At 46.6% G+C, this 21,224-nt stretch overlaps 1 protein-coding gene across 3 annotated transcripts in view; it reads left to right on the top strand.

Annotated features, from left to right (window-relative positions):
- The first annotated feature begins 1,838 nt into the window (after window positions 1-1,838).
- SCAI (suppressor of cancer cell invasion) overlaps window positions 1,839-21,224 on the top strand; it is a 231,314-nt gene continuing 211,928 nt past the window's right edge. Inside the window, exon 1 of one of the 3 annotated variants that reach the window (XM_088471144.1) lies at window positions 1,839-2,060. The gene's annotated coding sequence lies outside the window, so the exon portion shown is untranslated. Of the gene's footprint in view, window positions 2,126-21,224 lie in introns of all 3 variants that reach the window. The other 2 variants (XM_088471145.1, XM_088471146.1) reach the window with 2 other exon arrangements.

Genomic DNA, 21,224 nt, shown 5'->3' with positions numbered 1-21,224 from the left:
AGCATAGAACCTGCCAGAGAGGAGGACAGAGATTAGAATATTAGACGGAGATCAGTGGCCAGATACAGACGTTTCCTCATACATCTTCCTTGCGCATTGAACAGCCCTTCCAGTCGCGCCATGCAGTGATTAGGTAACGCAGTGCATCTTTTTGTGTGACTTTTTACCTTCAAATGCGTATTATGCGCACTGCGGTGTGAATAGTTAGCACAAGCAGCTTTTGCTGATTAAAATGATATGCAGCATGCCTATATATTGTGTGGGACTGCATCTGCATGCCAAATGCTACGTTACAGTGCCACAGCCGCTGACACTGTAACGTAGCATTTCGCATGCAGATATAACCGCAGTTGCACACTGAATATAGGCATGCCGCATATCATTCTAATCAGCAGAAGCTGCCTGTGTGTCCTATTCGCATCAATGTGCAAATAAGATGCTTTGGAGGGTTACAAAGTCCCACAAAGAAGCTCAGCGCTACCGGCCACGTGCCGCTTGCACATTATGAGTAACGCGACTTGTAGCGCACGAGGGATAGATGTATGTGGACACATCTGTATATGGCGTGAGCAGGGGATGGGGAGAGCAGGGATACCAGGAGAGGAGGCTTTGGGAGCAGTCAGGTGTAGCCAGAGAGAGGAGAGAGTGAGATAGACACTGGTATCATTATTGGACCAGTTAGGCTAATTGGAAACTTCCAATTGCCTAATAAGTAATTAGGCTGAAGGAATGCGGGTGGGGGGAGTTCTTCAGCAAGTCCCGACTATGTTATCTTTAAATAATGGGGGCTATGATAGGAACGTCGCGGTAATTTATATAGGATTTCCCTACCCTCCAAAATGACCCCTTCCACCAGGTACAAAATGCTCTGCTCCTGGAACTTCCACCTAATTTATGATTGCAGTCACCTGTGTGTTGAACGCATTCGGTATGATTTACCGCTGGCCGCATGGCCAACGGTTCAAATCCCAGCAACGCCAACCCGACAGAGGAAATCCTGATCGTCCTAAAGGTAAGTATATACTAATCTAATTCTACACCCTAACCCACCTTTAGGGTGCCTAACCCTAGCCTCCCCAACCCCCCCCCATGCCTAACACTAATCCCCCCTCTAAGTGCCTAAACCCCCTTCCCCGCCGCCTAAACCTAAGTCCCCCCTCCCCTTAGGAGCCTAACCTCCCCCCGGGGGTGCCTAACCCTCCCTCCCCCAGCCTAACCCTCACCTCCCAGGGGGTGCCTAACCCTAAGTCCCCCCCGGGGACCCCTAACCTACCTACCCCCCCCCCGCGCGGCCAGCGCCCAGCATCACTTCGATCGGGATGCCAGGCGCCGGTCTCCTGGCGTAGGTAAAATGACAGGCGTCGAGATTTCGATGCCTGTCATTTAACCCTCGCCGGGATTCAGTAGTCGGGAAGTCGGCTGTCGGCATTGCGTCAGCCGGCTTCCTGAACATATACCGTGTAGAACTAGGTCATTGATGAGAAAGGTAAGTAAACATAGATGGCTGCAATCATAAATAAAGAGGGAAGTCCAGGAGCAGAGCATTTTGTACCTGGTGCAACGGGCCATGTTGGAGGGTCTGGATTTCTATAGTAATTACTGATTTTCTCCCTGGCAAGTATAGGGAAAACCTCGTGAGTTTTCGAAATCCGCTGGCAATTGAATAAGCGCCGCCTCTGCTAATGGTTAGCAATTTCCCGCTCTCCCCAGCTGACCTATACTGTACTAGCAGCTTCTAACCTGCCTGCTGCTCTTGCTTTCTGTCGCTGGGGGTCGCCCGTCCCACTGCTATATCCGACCCAGGGAGAAGAAGAGGAGGAGGCGAGAGACCGGCAGATCTCCCTGTGTCTGTAGCTGAGAGCGGCTTCTCTGAGCTGACGAGCTCCGACCAATGGGAGAGAGCAGGAGGCAGGGCTGCCGCGGGTCAGGTTTGGTTGCACGGTGCACCCATAATAACACGGCGGCTGCTGCAGAGTGTGGACTGGAGTGGAGCCGCGGTCAGGACAGGAGCGGGGCCGACGGCAGAGGAGGCCGGGACATTTGGGGGGCTTGGCGACCGGGTACGTCCGCTCCTGCCCGCGCTGGGGTGACCTAAATCAGCTGTGCGGTGCGACAGAGATTACGTGTATTATATATATAGATTGCAAAATGACATGTAAATAATGCACATAATGATAGATAGCTGTGACTGTAGATGTGCATGGTCTGGGGGGCATCGATGCCGCTAATATTGCATTGGATTGCTCTGATCTGAGCTATGGTGCTGCATGAATACACAACAATGTCCCTGGTATAGCTGCGAATGTCACATGGCTGGTGGTTGTCATGTATGCTGTCCCTATGCACGTACAGTATTATATACATTGCAATGTAATATTGTGCATCTATACTCTCCTTAGGCAGGTGTTTGGCATAGGAACTGTTGCATTGATATTAGGAGATGATTATAGGAAATGTCGGTGCAGCCTGTAGGATAGAGGAGTCTGCACATTAGAATTATCTCAATATCCATTTTTTTCTTAATGGTTTTGGAGATGCCTCAGGCATATTACTATAGTTGCTTTCTGACATAATAAATAACAGATTATATTTATTGGTATGAAATGTAGCAGAACCTTTTTATTTGCATTTCAGTTGTATTTCTGAATGCACCTTTTGAATTAAATGTGAAATGATAGGATTGCTTCAAATTTGAAACTACAAATATGTTTTCTGTACAGATAAAACACAAGTCGTTACCCCCTTGGATTTTGCTGTCTGGGTAATGCAGACATTAGGAATGCATGCAGATGTTGTGGATACTTTTTTAGCTGGGTTGGCTATTAAGTAGCGTTATGTGAGATATTTGCATTGTTCTGGCTGAGAAATGTTGCTGGCTTTGCCATGCAGGATTTGGGCTGAAGCCCTACCATAACTGTGCAGCACCGCAGAGTGAATTAACCGTTGTCCTCACAGCTTTGTTCATTCTGCAAATTTCCAAAGCTTTTTCCGCTGCGAAACACCATTCATGTGAAATTGTGCCACAATTTCATTCATCTTTACTACAGAATTTTGGAGCATAGGAAGGGACCACTATACCCATTATATTGCGATAATGTACAACCTGTGTTTTTATCTATTAACTCATATGGGGGAATTCAATTTTGTTTTTGTGCGCCCCTCGGAGCTATTCAATTGTTAATGATGGGTGCGAATGCATGATTCCTGCTTGCACCCTCCTGTGGTCGTAAGCAGAAATTGTCTGAAAGTCCCTGTTTTTGGTGCTCAAACTACTCAAACCTCTGAGAGGAGCGAGCTGCACAGCACGCTGCAGAACGCGGACACAGAGGGAGGGGGAGCCGCAAGGACCAGGGGGATTCCGGGAGCTGTAGTGAGGAGAATGTGCTGGCGGCGATTGGTTGAGAAGCCACCGGTGGTGATTGGTGCAGCGCTACACAGGACAAACCGCACATCCTACAGGACCCGCTTAGTTAAAAATAAATTGGTCCCAAGTTCCTGTAGTGCGTAAAAGCGCTCTATAGCGAGTATTTTGCAATCACTGCCTATATGTATAATAGCTAGGCAGTTGTTGGCTTTTATATTGTCTCAGTGTGCTATTTTTCTTCATGTTTAGGCCTAACTATGGGCTCGATTCAATTGAACGCAAATTAAATAAAACAAAAGTACAGGCGCGTTGCTGTTTTCTACCCTTAGTGCCGCGGAAACAGCTTAGTCGGAGAATGCACGTTCTCGTGAGTAAACACCCTGTTTTAAGGCAAGAGGGTCGGGAGATAGGCATTCTCCAACCTAACAGCGCGTTGAATTGAAGAGCTCCCTCCTGGCACTGTTTAATTCTCGTTCAATTGAATCAAGACCTTTTTATAGTTCCCTGGCATTGATGGCTCTGCCACTGGGAAGGGTTTTTTCAATGAGTGTCAGAGTTTGGAGTACACCAAGAATAGGCCTGTACTCTTAGCAATGCTTGTGTACTTTGGAAGCTGAGTTGTTTTGTTGTGGTATTCACAGGAATGAAATTTTGATATTATGTATTTGTTTTTAATCTTGTATCTTTTATACATTAAATAACCATGTACTACACTTCTTCTTTTTAAAATCTTTGATAGGAATTATCTGTGGTGTTTTTGGTGCAGACTATAATTGTGGGGAACAGGAACCCCTTTCTCCATTGGGAGACAGATAGGATGAATTCCGATAAGCCATAAAGATCCATTTGAAAGTATGCATAATATTATTGGAATAATTTTAATTAAATATTAATATACTACACTATAAGTGCCTTCCTGTGTCTGTGATATATATTAATATAGATAGATTAAAAAAACGAAAAAAATTTTTTTTTTGTTCTTTGAAACTTAACATGTGTCAAAATAGACTAACTCCTAGACCATATGGAAATTAAAATTGACCTGTAGTCTACATATGTGGAGATTGGGCACAGCTCCCCAAATCCCTTAGTCCTGAGAATGCAGCCTGTCCATTCAGTTGGAAGTAGTGCTAAAGCTGAAGATGAAGAAGAACAACTTACCATGGGGGGAACTTAATTAACTGCCATGTTGAATAGCGCCGGGAACGAGTGCCTGGAGCCTATTCAGTTGTCTGCATCTCGCCTGGCACTGAAGTTGGGAGATGCAGTTTACCAGGCCTAATGACGGGTTAAGTTGCGGTAAACTGCATTCTCTGACTTAGTGTCGACAGCAATGCTGTTAGCGCAGGCGGCAAGCCTGCAACTAGCATAATGGCACTAGTTTAGTTAGATTTCTGCTTGCACTTCTGGAGGGTGCAAACCTAAGTCCTTTTATTCGCGAGGTTATAGTGTGGCCATTTAAACAGCTCCAGGTACTCATTCCGATCGCATTTAATTGTCTTATGTTGGGTATACACTGTGAGATAAAATGTCTGTCAAACCAATAGACAGTGGGGGAGATTCAGTTCAGTGCATATTGAATAGCGTCTGGAAGGAGTTCCCGGAGCTATCCAATTGACTGCGCTGTAAACTCCCAACTAGAGGATTACTTCTCGTACCCTCCTGAGGTGCAATCAGAAATCCGACCAAACTAGGGCCGCGATGCTGTTTTCTGGCCTTGTGCGTGCGCTAACAGCATCGCGGCAGGCACTTGTCAGAGAACGCCGGTTACTGCGACTAAACAACCGGCTTAAGGCACGGTAACCATCTCCCAACTAAGTGTAGGGCTCTGCACGGTCAATTGAATAGCGTCCGGAACTCCCGGTGCTATTCAAATTGCACTGAATTGGTTCGCCCTCATTTTATCTGACATAACACCCATCAGATATCACTGTCTTATACTGTGAGATATGTCCGTGTATGGCCACGATATCTGCGTTCCTACCCTGGGAAGGAGACCTTTCCCTGTTCCTCCCCTGTGCAGGAACAGGGGACATATCTGTCAGTCGACTGAGGCAGTGCTTTACATTGCCAGATGGGGCTGACCACTTATCAGATTTTTCGGACATGCAGGGCAATTTCAGCATGTCCTACAGACCGATAATTACTGCTTGGTCGCTGCAATACACTGTTCAGTTATTGCCCTGATTAGATGATTATTGGATGACCGTATATGCCCAACAGTACTGATGACACTAATTCCTGGAATTGATAGTTTGAGTATTCGCTCATCCTAAAATGTGGTTAACTGTATCATTTTGAAGGTCTGCCAAGCAAGTGTTAAGGAGTGTGATAAGGCACTCGTGTACATGAATTGCTCGTTTTGATTAGGGAAAGAGGGTGGATTTTGTGAAGTTTCCTATGTTCTACAAAATGTTGATAATTTTCATCCGCTAAATATAACATTACTGCGCAAAATTCATTAACCGCCAGCACAATGTGGACTTCTCTCGAGAATCACGCATGCTAAACAAAGTGTTGGTGGCATAAATTTGTAATATTAAAAAAAAAAAAAGAGATAATAGAAGAATCCTACTTTTATTCTTGAAGTACTACTGTACAAAAAAAGAAATAAAAATGGGTCACACACTAATTTATTTGTTATTTCAGCTTATTGGCTTAACAGGTGAATCTGCAGATAACTTGGCAACCTACAGTAATGGTGCATACACACGGTACGATCTGTACCACCAATGACTTGAAAGATATCTTTCAGTGAAGTCACCCTGACACATCTCTGAACAGGCAAAGTTGATATCGTCCAAGTTGGCCTGCATGTGTGGGGGATGAAGATATCTTTATGGTCCATGTGGAAACGCGCATCGTTGGTCGTTGGCAGGTTGGTAAGTACATAAAACTGAACGATATCATTATCGTTCATGTCGTTCAGTTTTATCGCTCCGTGTGTACACACCTCTAAGCTGCATACACACGGTCAGATAAAGTGGACGATTTCAATGATAGCGATCCTATCGTTATTGTTCTGATCGTCCAGTTTCAGGCCCCTGCAAACGATGGTCGATGTGCAGGTACGAATGGTCGTTATCGACCATCGTTCCTCGCCCATGTTAGCATGTTTACTATAGGGACCCGCGAACACACAAAGGTACATACACACGGGATGACTTTTGTCAATGATATGAACGATAACGATATCGTTATGTCCATATCTGGTACTTTTTTTAAAACGACTAATGAACGATGCGCGTTCCTGCATGGACGATGAAAGATAACTTTCATTGTCCATCCTGCCTGTTCAACTTGACGATATCCTTGTTCATACTGAACATTATGACCGAGCGATCGTTGGTGAAATTGTTCATAGATCTTTGACCAAAACCTTAATTTCGTTGAACGATATTGTGTGTACGCAGCTTTAGCTGATCTGTTTCAAACTTTTCTGCAACGGTCCGACTGAGAGGTCGGGATCTGGTGTGCTGCACACACTATCTCATTCCTGACCTAGTTTAAAGGAGATCTGAAGAAAGTGCACACTCGGTTATAAATTGCTCAGTGTGTACGGATACACACCGATCCGATAATCGCTCTATTGGATCATAGCATTTGTTGAATCAGTACAAAAGATCTGATAGTGTGTACCCAGAATTAAACTAAAGTGACCAATCTGGTGTTATCCAGAGCACAACTTCCTTCCTTTATTCTGTTTTCTGGAATGACCTTTGGCTTAACATATGCACCCATTTCTTTTGTTCTGACTGGTTCAGTCTGCTGCAATCATCATATTTAGTTGAAATGGTCAGCATTTGTATTGTTTGGAAAACAGCAGCCTAATGGGACCCAGACATCAGCAATTGGGGAAAAAAAGATTCACAGATTTTGTACCCCCCCCCGATTATCGATTTTCCAATCCACAAATATGTGCCCAAACATTTCCGATGTTTTTCGGTGATTTGCAGATCTTTTTCATACAAAGATCTGAACTGTGAATCATGAAAGTGCCCAGGCATCATCAGCAGTAGACCGTAGTCTCTGGATTGTTCTATCGGCAAAACGTCTTATCGTTGCCATATAACTGCAATCTACAGCCCTGATTTGATCAGTGAAATCCAACATGTTTGACAGCCTGATGCACTTTTTGGTCAGAATTGGCGTTCGGTGAACCGCATACACTGAAGATTTTTATATATGTATATATATATATTTTTTTTATTATTATTTTTACGCAATCATCTGCAAAATGCAGAATTGCTCCAATTGATTGATATATGAGCTCCATAAAGATTATATTTACAAGCCTTATTTATTAAATTTTTTAATTTGTTCTGGATAAGCTTGAAATGCAGTTGATCGCTCTGATATGAAAAAATACCAAAACAGATGTATACACAGAGGTCGTTATAGACATTCCTGTTACTTTGAACATGGCATGGCCTATTCAGTGCTGTTGACCACACGTTTATTATTCTGTTAGACAATGAGGGCCCCATTTACAAACGAAATATAACCCCTTTAGCGCTCGCTAAAGGGGTTATACCATCTTCCTGTATTTAGTACAGCATTGCTCTCGCCATCTAAAAGATGGCGAGAGCGATGCGGGCCCCATTGCCGGCAATGGAGACCCGGCGGTGCCTTTCCGGTTTCAACGAAGCCTTCCAAGCACTGCCGGGTCTCCCTGTCATGCACATGCGCAGACGGACCGTCACGCATGCGCATGACACTGGAGCCCGTCGCTGGCAGCGTTAGGCTGCCAGCAACACAGCAGAGGACCTCGCTGAGGACTTCGACTTCGCGGGACCTCGCCGGAGGGGTAAGTATTACTAAGTACCAGTGGAATTTTCATTTGTATCACAGTGATACTAAACAACAAAAAATTGCCGCTGGTATTTCCCTTTGTTTGTAAATGGGGCCCCGAATGTCTTACAAATGCAAGTCAATGTTTCGTATACATATTGGACCTTTTGGTTAAATCCTATTTGATGAATTGGCTGCTATCCAGAGATTGCATGCAACAGGTATTTTTACAAATGTAAAAGCCAAGAAACCGCCTTCTAAAACTATTATCTGAGCTGGGCTTGATGGAGGGGCCCAGGTCCGACATGGCTCCCCCTCCTTACCTGTCAGCAGCCCAGCTCATGCTGCAGTGGGACCAGGGAGAATGCCGGTGGGGTGGGGGCGCAAATAGTTTGTTTATTTTTTTTAACTTTATTTTTTACTAAGGGAGGTGACTTGTAGGTGATAAAGTTCAATTTACTGTGCACATCAGGGGTCTCCGTCTGTTCGGCAAGCTGTGTCTCTGCGGTGCTTACCTCCACAATATCAACAATTGTACTGTTGACAGTGTCCTCACTTATTGCCGATGATTCCATGACACTATTTTCTGGCAGGTTGTCCAGCATAATTGGTGCCGATGGTGGGCTGCATTGGCTGCCTCCCGGTGTGGCTATTCGAGATGAAGCGCAGCTTAACGAGGATTATATATATCTATCTCAAATGTTAGTGTTCACCAGACAGCATTAAATAAAGCCTCATATTGTTTGAATAATTCTAACCAGTAGAGAATGCAAGCTCTGTGCAATAATAATATTTAGTGAAGAAGGCATTTACAAGTACTTACACTAAGGCAGGGCTCGACAAAACCCGGGGGCCAGGTCGCCATGGCGACCAGATTTCGCTGCCTGGCGACCAGAGTTTCAGCAACACCCCCTGCCGCCGTTAGTGTAGTGCAGACCGCGGTCCACACTACACAGTAACAAACACACAGCCGCCAGCGGCAGCTGTATGTTTGTTATAGCAGCCGATGAGAGACTCTCATTGGCTGCTGCATCGTCCACGGAGTGAGCCGGCTTGAGCTCACTCATGACCTCCGCCTTCCGGCTCACCCCGCAGCAGGTGATGGGAGAGACGTCATGACTTCACTCCCATAGTGCAGAGCGGGCCTGGAAGAGCGGACAGCGGCAGTCGTCGGCAGGAGCGGGGATCAGGTAAGTTGTGTGTGTGTGTGTGTGTAAGAGGCACTGCATAAGGGTGGGTGGCGGCTGCTACTGGGGACACTGTGGGGGCACTGCAGAGGTGGGGGTCACCGCTACTGAGGACAATGTGGGGGCTGGCTGCTACAGGGGACACTGTATAGGGGCCACTACTGGGGCACTGTACAGGGTGGGGCCCCTACTAGGGGCAATGCATAGTGGAGACTACTACTGGGGTCACTGCATAGGGGGGACCACTTCTGGGGGCAATGCATAGTGGGGACCACTTTTGGGTGACAGTGCATAGGGGGACCCCTACTGGGAGCACTGCATAGGGGGACAACTACGGGGGGCAATGCATAGGTGGGACCACTTCTGGGGGGCACTGCATAGGGGGACTACTACGGGGGGGCACTGTATAAGGGGCACTGTTAATGGCACACTACTGGAGGCACTGTGTATGGGATACTACTGGGGGTACTGCATAGGGGTGCCGAAAGCATATTCTTGCACCTTAGCCCACCACTCTCTAGTTCGGCCACTGTCTGTAGTGGCTTTGCTTGCCGGGGTTTTTTGGCTGCGGAGGGGTGGTCTTTCTGGGGGTTGGTTGCCTGAAGAGGGGGTTTAGCTGCTCAGTAATGTGGCTGTGGGAGGGTGGTTTACCTGGGCTACCCTGTTAGTGGTGTGGCCATGGGGGTTGGTTGCCTGGGCGTAGGTGCTCAATAATGCTGCCCCGGGGGAAGGGGAGGCCTGGCTCCTAGATTTTAGAAAAATTTGTCAAGCCCTGCACTAAGGGGTATATTTACTAAAGTGAGAGTTTTTAGAAGTGGAGATGTGGCCCATAGCAACCAATCAGATTCTAGCTATTCTCTTCTAGAAGGTGGTAGTTGGTAGAATCTGGTTGCTATGGGCAACAACTCCGTTTCTAAAAACTCTCACTTTAGTAAATATACGCCTACTGTAAGTGCGAGTTATTTCCACAGAACAGAAGAACTCTGAGTTCTAGTTACTGTGCTAGGACTGTCCAGTCTCATTACATCAACTGCATGGTGGTAGGGTAGAGCACATAAAGGAATCAATTTAAATAAGGGCAAAGTAAGATTGCATTTTCCGGATAAAATATGGGCAACAGGTAGTGCACATATTACCTGAACATGTGGTAGCCTAACATCCTGCCTTTTCCTGTGCACCCCTATGGGGGAGCGAGGTAAAACAGGCAATGTATTGTGCTGGTGCTCGCATGCTGTCCCATTGACACCTAACCTGCATTGCCAATACATCACATTTGATTAAATTCCCTTAAGGACTTCTCTTTTTGTGGAGGCCTCTGTTAGATGTTCCTCCAGCATAGAAGTAAGCTGGCTACGTGGAAGGTCCTGCATTTAAGAGTTATTGGATAAGGAGATACAAATCAAGGAGATGTGGTCAATATCCCGACCGCGGGGATTCTGGTGGTCAGTATGCCGGTGCCAGAATCCCGATTGCTAGAATCCCGAAGGTAAGTAGCGGGGTTAGGTTTAGGATTTGGCACTAAGGGGGGAGGTTTAGGGTACAGAAAGGGGGAGGTTAGGTTCAGGCACCGTGGAGGGTTATAGTAGGGAGATGAGGAGGGTTAGGGTAATGACCATTGGGTATTAGTATCCTAACTCTGTCGGGATGCCGGTGTCTGTATTTATCAAACCTTGTATTTTATACAGTCCTAAGTTGCTATGCCACTTCTAGTGGTGAATTTAGTAAAGTGTGAGATTGACTATAGCAGCCAATCAGGTTATGGCTATCTTCTATTTGGTACATTATAGAAAAATCATGTCTTCAGTAAATTTACCCCATAATGGCAATGTCATTTACAGTAAGAAGTGCCGTTAAAATATTTATTGCCTTGTAATGTAATGTTTTTTAAATCTGCTTTTTATAGAACATTTGAAGTTTTGAAGAAGATTAACTTTTTTTCTTGTACGCTTTACCACATCACATCACTAATCAAGATTAGCATTCAGGGGTGATCAGGATTACAAAGTGCCCAGAAGGTGCAGCCATGCCTCAAGATGGATTGGGATCCCATCGCTTTATGGTGGTGTTGCTGCATGTGTAGGGATTTATAAAGTTTTATGGTCACACCCTTGTACAAGTAGTTATTATGGGTTGGGTAAGAGATGCCGGCGCCGAAGGAATTTCGACGCTGGCATCCCAACAGGGTTAAGATACCAATGGCCCTCGGTAAGTATCCCAACCCGGAATCGGTATGGAATCCCGGCAGCGGCAGCCCGACAGATCAGCAGAGCCCGGCAGCGGAAGCCCGACAGCGGTGGAAATCCCTATCGTCCCTAAGGTAAGTATAAACTAACCTAACCCTAACCTCTCCCCCCCCCCCCCCCCCCCAAGTGCCTAACACTAAGTTCCCCCCCCGGGGCTGTCCGCGCCCGGCTTCGGGAAAATGACTGGCGTCTAGATATAGACGCCGGTCATTTATTCCACGCCAGGATAAAGTAGTCGGGGAGCCGGCTGTCGTATTAAGGCAGCCGGTTTCCCGACTGCATACCCCTGACCCTTACCCCCCTGGTGCCTAAACCTTAGCCTCCACCCTAGTACCTAACCCTCCCCCTAACCCCACTACTTACCACCAGTATACAGGCGCTGGGATTCTGACTGGTGTCAGGATTACGGCATCAGCATCCCGACAGCCAGGATTTCAAGTATCTCCCGTTATTACATATTTGGTAGTGCTGTATATTGAGGGCTACCGAACACAAATAATATGACACAAAAGACAACGGTTGAACTATTCGCATAATGTCCGCACATCGCAGCTGTGCATACATTGGTGTCCATCTCTGAATCAAGCCCTCTGTACAGGTAGGGGAATGATAAATCGGCGGCGGGGAGAGTGCATGTGGCTATTGTAAGGCAGCAGCATTCTCGGCCGTAAATAATAAAGCATTCCTCGGTGACAGGTATTTCTGTGCAGCTAAGACACAAAGCAGGAACTGTAGATCTATTAAAACAGTCAGTTCATCACAATGTGTCTGACCGCTTTCTACCACATCATGCCCATTCCTTATTTATCCTATGCACAATGAGGTCTTTGCTTTTTATCACTTCTATAAACCCATGAGGACTCGGGAGTGTTCCATTATACACCCACACTTTTATTTTATGGTTTTTCAAGGACCTATATTGAATCTTTCAGCGCCTCAGTTAATCTGAAATGTCAAAACTTACCTACATCAAATTGCCTGCTGAAAACTACCGTTGAAGGCGCAGGACCATAAGTTAACACTACATTTGATATTGTATGAATAGGTCATAAATTGGCATACATGTACCTTACGGATATAATTAAAATGAACATAAAACCATGTACACGCTGTGCTGCTGTAAGCATCAGCCTTAAGGTAAAATGCACCCTGAGGGGGAGACTTAGCTAGAGGGGGGAGGGGGGGGTCATTCCCTGCGATGTACAGAAGGTTTTAGGAATAGGCTTGTGCACTTCATTTTTACTGAGGACATGTAGCGTACAGTCTAATATAATTTTTTTTTTTTTTTAAGTCTTTTTCATTTAATTTTGATGCTTTTCTTGGTCACAGCATTCTATGTTCTAGATATCATAGTAATAATGCTTGTGCGCTTCCATATCATGAAATTCAATCTGCTTTCCGTGCATTAAAAACACACCAGCTCGAGCAATCCTCTTAGGTGCGAGCCCTAACATCTCAGTATTGTGCTTTGTGTCCGGTTGGTTGCCGTATTTATCTCCTCTATCACCAGCATTTCTGTTTCTACATCACAGAGCAGATTTATTTTTCTACTAAATATGTATAAATGATTACAGTCACAGCCTGCAGGTTCCTGACTAGTTCCCCAGCTGGCAGTAAGCACCATTCTTTGTTTCCCTTGTGCTGACTGGTGATTTGCTGATTTATTATGCTGTGTGTCTGAAAGCCAAGTACAGACCTAGCACAGGTAAAGCATACCCTGTTGGTAATTGACATGCTTTGCATAAGGCAGCCCCTCCTGATACAGAGCTGGCAGAGCACCAGGGGCTGCTTTCTGGCTGCTGTCGATGGTGTTTGGAAAGGAGCCGGCATTGATTGCTTTGTTGTTTTACAATAACATGCCTGGTGCTTACTGTCCATAGTATCTCTGGCCACCATGCATCCATTTCCGATGTTTGACTGTTGAATGGGGATATAAAAAACATTTTGGTTCCATTTGAGACCATAAAATTCCAAATGATTTGCCTTCATTTTCTAATGAGAACTCTTTGCATCACAGCCCTTTCCACTCTTGTGTGTGTTTTTTGTTTTTTGTGTGGTGTGTTTTTTTTTTTCTTTAATTCCTTATGCTACGTACACATTTCACGATGTGCAGCGGGTTTCGGCCAACATCGACACAATTATTTTCATTTTCTCCAAAAATATTCCCACTATGCCAAGAATAAACTTCTCGGGGACAGCGGAGGCGTTAACACGCATTGCACATGCTCTACTTCCTCTGTGTATGTATGTATATATTTATATTGAAAAAATAGAAAAAAAATTGGGGTAACAATCTTTATTCAAATGGATAAAATACAGCAATTGCGGGATCAACGTTTCGGTCCTACATTTGGACCTTTGTCCAATCTGAAAGTCTGCAGTTAAAGCACATCTTGTTTGTTTCATTTCAAAGCCATTGTGGTGGTGAATAGAGGCCAAAATATGAAAATTCTCTCAATGTCCCAATATTCATGCATGTGTGTGTAATGTATGTGTATGTATGTATAGATGCCAACAGCAAAGCTTTTCAATCCCAGGAGATGTTGTTTGGCAAACTCTAATCTGGTCTTCCTGTTGTTTTTGTGGCTCACCAATGATTTACATCTTGTGGTAAACCCTCTATATTCACTCATGTGAAGTATACTCTTGATTGTTGACTTTGACGCATATGCTCCTTACTCCTGGAGAGTGTTCTTGATTTGGTCAACTGTTGTGAAGGGGTTTTTCTTCACCAGGGAAATAATGTTTGCAAACCACATTGTGCCATATTTCACATACTGTAACCTGTTTACTGCATTGTATCATTACTATGGTGGGCAGAGGAAAGAATAATAAACAGCCTCAGGATCCTGCCCCTATTCTGTTGTCCTGTAAAGCCTGCTCACCGGGTTTGGCCCCAGGGGGACTTTATTCAGGATGGGCTTTGCACTAATTGCTACACAGCCCCTGGTCCCTCAGCCCCAGTCTCTCACCCTGAGGACCCTACCTGGGCGGCCTTTTCCCAAATGATGGCAAAAATTTTGGAACAGAGAGCTGTCCCGTAAGTGGCTCCCCCTGTGGGATGGCCACAGCATGTACTCTCTGCAAATCCTTTGCCTCCCCCATGGGTAGACATGCTGTCTACCTCCGTACAGCGTTTGGCTACTACTTCTACAGCCTTGCAGCAACTGCTACACAAGGAAAAGCCTTTACCTACCAAACCCTCTAAACGGGCTCTGTTTTCCTCAGTTACCTGATTCTGACATCTCATCTGGGGAGGAGGAAGATGCAGACCTCTGGCTCAGAATGTACTGAAAAACGGGCCAGTACAAGTACAGTCCCACAACGCCATGGCTGTGGCCTACCTCAATCATCAAGGGGGCACTCAGTCAATCAGCAATGACGGAGGTGTCCCGCATTCTCACATGGGTCGAACGCAATCTCCCAGCCATCTCCGCAGTTTTCATCCCTGGGATTCTCAAGTGGGAAGCAGATATCCTCAGCGGTCATGACGTGCATGCAGGAGAATGGTCTCTACACCCTGAAGTCTTTCAGTTTCTTGTGGACAAATGGGCTCTTCCAGAAGTGGATCTCATGGCGTCAAGACACAACAACAAACTTCAAGTTTACGGAGCAAGAACAAAGGTCCCCGACGCGGCCTTCATAGATGCCTTGTCGGTGACATGGACTTTCCAATTGGCATATCTCTTCCCTCCATTATCCCTACTTCCTCCAGTGCTTCAGAAATTCAGACAGGAAGGAGGCACAGTCCTTTTAATAGCTTTGGCTTGGCCAAGACGTCATTGGTTCTCAGATCTTCTAAGACTCTCCATAATTGTTTTTTCTTCAACTTCTTCTGAGTAGACCTGTTGTCTCAGGGTCCCTGTCTACATCCGGACCTAGCCCATCTGTCTTTAACGGCTTGATTCTTGAGACGTCCCTCCTGACGGCTAAGGGATTTTCTAGCTCTGTGGTCCAGACCATGCTTAGAGCACCAAACCGGCCTTTGCTAGGATTTACCACAGAATTTGGCATTCATATTTCCAATGGTGCGCTACTCAAAACTATGACCCTCACGTCTTTTAGAGTGTCTCGTATTCTTGCCTTTCTTCAGGCTGGACTGGATCTAGGCCTCCGCCTAGCATCTCTTAAAGTGCAAGTTTCTGCTTTGTCTCAAAGTTTCTGCTTGGTTTCAACGCAAGATTGCCTCTGTGCCAGATGTCCACACCTTCATGCAAGGTGTTCTATGGATACACCTTCCTTTGTCCCTCCCTGTTACTCCATGGGATTTGTCAGTGGTGCTCCAAGCATTTCAGGAACCTCTGGAATAGGTGGATATCAAATGGCTCACTACGAAGACCTTTTTCTTCTGGCTATAGCATCTGCCCATAGGGTATCAGATTTAGGGGCACTTTCATGGCACATTACCCCAACACACACACACTTTTTTTTTTTTTTTATATTTCATCAGGATAGAGCTGTTCTTCGAAAACGCCCAGACTTCCTCCCTAAGGTAGGTTCTCACTTTTTCTGAGCTCTCAACATATTTCATTTGTCCCCAGATGTGAGACAAGCAATATGTACTTTGCTCTAGGCATGCCTCTCTATATTTGTCATATGCATTTGTTAATTAGTGATTCTTTGGCGCATACAAATGCGTTATGGGGGCCGATGTATTAATATTCGCGGAACTGCTGCGATTATCCGTTTAGCTGTGGATATTTTAATTTGTAATGAAAACCTCACCACTATGTACGAAGTGTAACGCTCATGGGGCTCGATTCAATTGCCCGCAATGTAAATAGCGCCGGGAGATAGCTCCCGGAGCTATTCAATTCTGCACGGTGTTTAGTCGGAGAATGCCCGTTCTCGCAACTAAACACCCTGTTTAAGGCGAAAGAAGGGGCATTCCCCGACCTAACTTCCCGACGCGATGCTGTTTTCCAGACGCGAAGGGCAGAAAACAGCCTCGTGCCTGGACTTTTGTTGGATTTCTGCTCGCATCCTTGGAGGGGTGCCAAAAGAAATCATTAGTCGGGCTTAGCTGTGCGGTGTATTGAATAGCTCCGGGAGCTGATTCCCGGCACTATTCACTTCACGCAGAATAGAATCGAGCCCATGGACTGTGGTTGTGGTAACTGGTCTCTGTGAGTTCCTTGTGCGCTCGCAAGTGTCTAAAGATGCCCCCTTGCCACTCGCAACAGACGTCATCTCCAGGAAATGAAGGATTAATCGGGACCATCGAGAGCCAGCCCTTGGGGTTGCCTTAGCCTGCCGCAAGCACTGCGATCAGTGCTGGCTGAAATACATGCAGGTGACGTGTACCAGGACGCTACTTTGTAAATTTATGCACGCCCTTTAGACAGCGTTTTTGGTGGCCTGACACTCCTGCGTTCGCACAACCACTCCCCCGCTCACAAGCACCTTACCTGTTACCACCCACAAACTGCCTTCCCTGTCAATCAACTATCGAGAGTCACTTCCAGCTCGCAAGCCGTACAAGCGACGGATTTTGTGATCGCAAGGACTCGTGCGCACAACGAAGCGCCCGCATGCGTGGTCTGTTAACATTGGCCGCGTGCGGCCGCTTGCGAGAGACTGAATGAGGTCCATAGATTCAAAGACTCAGTGGCACACATGTGTACAAGTTCCGCTTGTCAAATTAATCAGTGCAGTCTACTTGTGTATCCTAGCTGCATCGCTTTGCGACTTAAGCATGGTACACACTTAACGATGTGTGGACCCAGCGATGTGACGCCCAACTGGCTGACATACCGGACGGCCGGTACTCATTACACAATCCGGCGCCCGACCGCCACCATTCACCTGCCCGGTGTCTTTCATCCCATCGAATTGAATAGCGCCTGGAAGGAGCTATTTCATTAAGCGTGCTGTTAACCCCGACTAAAGATTTCTTCTCTCAATCCTCCTGGGGTGTGAGCAGATATCCGACAAAAGTACAGAGGCGTTGCTGTTTTCTGCCCTTAGCACGGCAGAAACTGCATCGCATCGGGAAGGCTAGTCTGAGAATGCCCGTTATCGCGACTAAACACCCTGTTTAAGGCATGAGGGGTTGGAGAACGGGCATTCCCTGACCTAACAGCACGCAGAATTAAATAGCTCTGGGCGCTCCTTCCTGGAATTATTCAATTTGCATTGAATTGAATCGAGCCCATTGACCAGCATGTACTGCAGATCTGTCGATTTCAATGAACGACCCTGTGAGAGCACGCAAGGGCTGACATAGTGGGATCACTCTTGCCGATGTAGATGATATGTAGGCCGGATGGAGCGACATATCGTCTAATGGGTACCCAGCTTAAGACTCATTTTCAGCAAAACAAATATGCCCTGCGCTAGCAGAGTAGCACGGAACCTGGTGCACCAGGATGGGCTGTTTGGTGTGATTGCAGCAATAATGTATGAGAAAACATCTATCAGGGGTCAGGTCGTATTCTCCATTGATAATAATGGAGACTGCGATCTGCACCGATAACTACCCTTTTGCATGAGGCTATTAGTACATAGCAACAAATCATAACATTATACACAAACTGCAGTTTCTACATAATTTCATAGGGCAAAATGCTTGATAAATAGGCCCCATGAGGGAATAGATTAAGAAAAGATGTGATGTTTGATTTTCTGCCATTAGGTCTATGATAATTATCTCTGAGAAACTTGTATTAAAATTGCTCATAGTTGATTTGGGGGATTTTTAATTGATTGCAAGTTTGTTTAGCTCCAGGAATAAGCGCCCGGAGCTATTCAATTGGCCGCACTGTAAACTCGCGACCTAGAGGATTTCTGCTCGCACCCTCCGGAGGTACGAGTAGAAATCCCACTTAACTAGTGCTGTGATGCTAGCTGCAGGCTGATCATGTGTGCGCTAACAGCATCACACCCAGAATGTCGGAGAATGCTCTTTTACATGCCTTAAACATGGGGGCATATTCAATTAGCGGGAAATTTCCGCAGTCGGACTTTACCTCGCAGCGCATGGAGGTGCGATAAAAAATCCGCGTAAAAACCACCAAATCTGGCTCGTGCGCGGGGGAAAACCCATTGATTCTGCAGTTTACGCGAAATCAGTGTTTCTGTGTTTGAGTCCCGATATTTTTTTTGTGCTGGAAAAAGGCTATTTTTTTTTTTTTTTAGCTTTTCCCCGCGCTGCGGGATTTTGGGCGGCAGTTAGTTGCTGGGTAAACCCCGCAGGTAAGTGAATACCTGCCATGGTGTTTAGTCGCAAGAACGGGCATTCTCCGACTTAACTGCCTGGCGCGATGCTGTTTCCGCTGCACTAAGGGCATAAAACAGCATCATGCCAGGAATTTTGACGGATTTATGCTCGCACCACAAGAGTTGAATTGAATTGAGCCCAATGAGACGCCGCTCACTAATTTTATTGGAAAGCTGAGCTTGGTTACAGTGTGTTGACAGATGTTACCCTTTCCGGTTGTTCCTTATTCACACTCACATTTGCAGTCATACTTGTACCGTATCTTAATTTTGTTTTATCCATTGTGAATTACCCTAATGTAAATATTCAAATTGTGCAAGCGGAGGTTAAATGATATATCTTGGTTACTTTAGCAGTATAGCGTTTTACAATAAATACATATACATAGACCAATCAGCTATAACATTAGAACTGCTTGAGTAAAATTGTGTGGGTCCCCCCCGTGCTGCCAAAACACCTCTGACCCATCAAGGCATGGACTCTACAAGACCTCTGAAGGGTATACGTTCAGGAAGCCGGCTGACGCAATGCTGACCGCCGGCTTCCCGACTGCTTAATCCCGGCGAGGATTAAATGACAGGCGTCTAAATCTAGACTCCTGTCATTTTACCGACGCCGTGAGACCGGTGCCCGGCATCCCGATCGAAGGGATGCCAGGCGCGGACAGCCGCGAGGGGGCGAGGAGGGTTAGATTTATGGCTCCCGGAGGGGTCTTAGGGTTAGGCTAGGGGAAGGGGGGGGGTTAGGGTTAGGCACCCCCACCCCGGGGGAGTTAGGTATAGGCAGCGGCGAAGGGAAGGTTAGGGTTAGGCACTGTAAAGGAGGGTTAGGAGGTAGAGTTAGGTTAGTTTATACTTACATTTAGGACGATCAGGATTTCTTCCTGCTGAATGCCTCTGAAGGTGTCCTATGGCATCTGGCACGAAGACGTCAGCAGCAGTCCTGTATTTTGCGAGGTGCGGCCTCCATGGCGCAGACTTGTTTTCCAGCACATTCCACAAATGCTTGATCGGATTGATATCTGGGCAATTTGGAAGCCAAGTCAACACCCTGAATTTTTTGTCATGTTCTTCAAACCATTCCTGAACAATTTATGCAGTGTGTCAGGGCCCATTATCCTGCTGAAAGAGGCCACTGCCATCAGAGTACTGATACCATAAAGTGGTGTACTTGGTCTGCAACGATGTTTAGGCAGTTGGTACGTGTCAAAGTAACATCCACATGAATGCCAGGATCTAAGGCTTCCCAGCAGAACATTGCCCAGTGAATCACACTGCTCCTGCCGGTTTGCCCTCTTAAAGTGCATCCTTTTGCCATCTCTTCCCCAGGTAATGATGCTCACACACTCAGCAGTCCACATGATGTAAAAAAAAATCTGATTACTCAGAATAGGCCACCTTCTTCCCTTGCTGTATGCTCCAGTTATGATGCTCACATGTAGGCGCTTTCAGCGGTGGACAGGGGTCAGCATGCACACTCTGGGCCTGATTCAGACCCGTTCGCGAGCGCTGAGCGCTAGCAAGCGGGTCGATGTTGCCCAAGTGCGCATGCGCACGACGGAGGCTGCTCCGTCGTGCGAATGAGCTAGCCCCGAATAACGACGTTATGGGTCTCGCACCAAAGGGGGCGTGCTGTCGATGGTGATTGACAGCACGCCCCCTTTGGTGGGCGTGCCTGCCCAGACGGAGGCGTTCCCATGGGAACGCCTACGTCTGGGGCCGGCCCCACTGACATCACTAGTGATGTCAGTGGGAGTGCTTTTGGCTCTGATAGAGCACTCTAGGGCTTGCGGCAGTGAGACCCTACCGCAAGGGTCTCGTCGCAAGCCCGATTGTCACGATGGTCTTGACCATCGCGACCATCATTTTGGCCGCTCGCTATAGCTGTGGGTGGTCACCCACAGCTATGCGAGCGGCCAAGAGGCCGCTCCAAATAGTAAGAGGGCCGGCCCTGATTCAGAGCGAGCACTCTGTCAGAGCGTCTGGCTCTGAATCAGGGCCTCTGTCCGGTATGCAAATACGCGGCTCCATACACAGCAAGCAGCAAAGCACTATGTGTTCTGACACCAGCATTACCTTTAGCAATTTGTTCTGCAGTAGTCTCTCATGGGACAGGCTAGCTTTCGCTCCCTACCTGCATCTACCTGAGTCTTGGGTGCCCTTGACCCTGTCACCGGTGTGCTGGTTCTCCTTCCTTGGACCACTTTTGGTAGGTACTAACCACTACATACCTGGAACACTCCACAAGACCTTCCGATTTGGAGATAATCTAACCCAGTTGTCTAGCCATCACATTTTGGCCCTTGTCGGTCACTCCGGTCCCCCTACACTTGTCCATTTTTCCTGCTTCCAACACATTAACTTCATGAACTGAACGTTCACTTGCTGCCTAATATATCCCATCCCTTGACAGGTGCCATT

The sequence above is a fragment of the Taudactylus pleione genome, unplaced genomic scaffold (genome assembly GCF_031769625.1).
Source record: "Taudactylus pleione unplaced genomic scaffold, aTauple2 ptg000110l, whole genome shotgun sequence".
Taxonomy (NCBI): Eukaryota; Metazoa; Chordata; class Amphibia; order Anura; family Myobatrachidae; genus Taudactylus; species Taudactylus pleione.
This window is presented reverse-complemented; position numbering and strand designations above follow the sequence as displayed.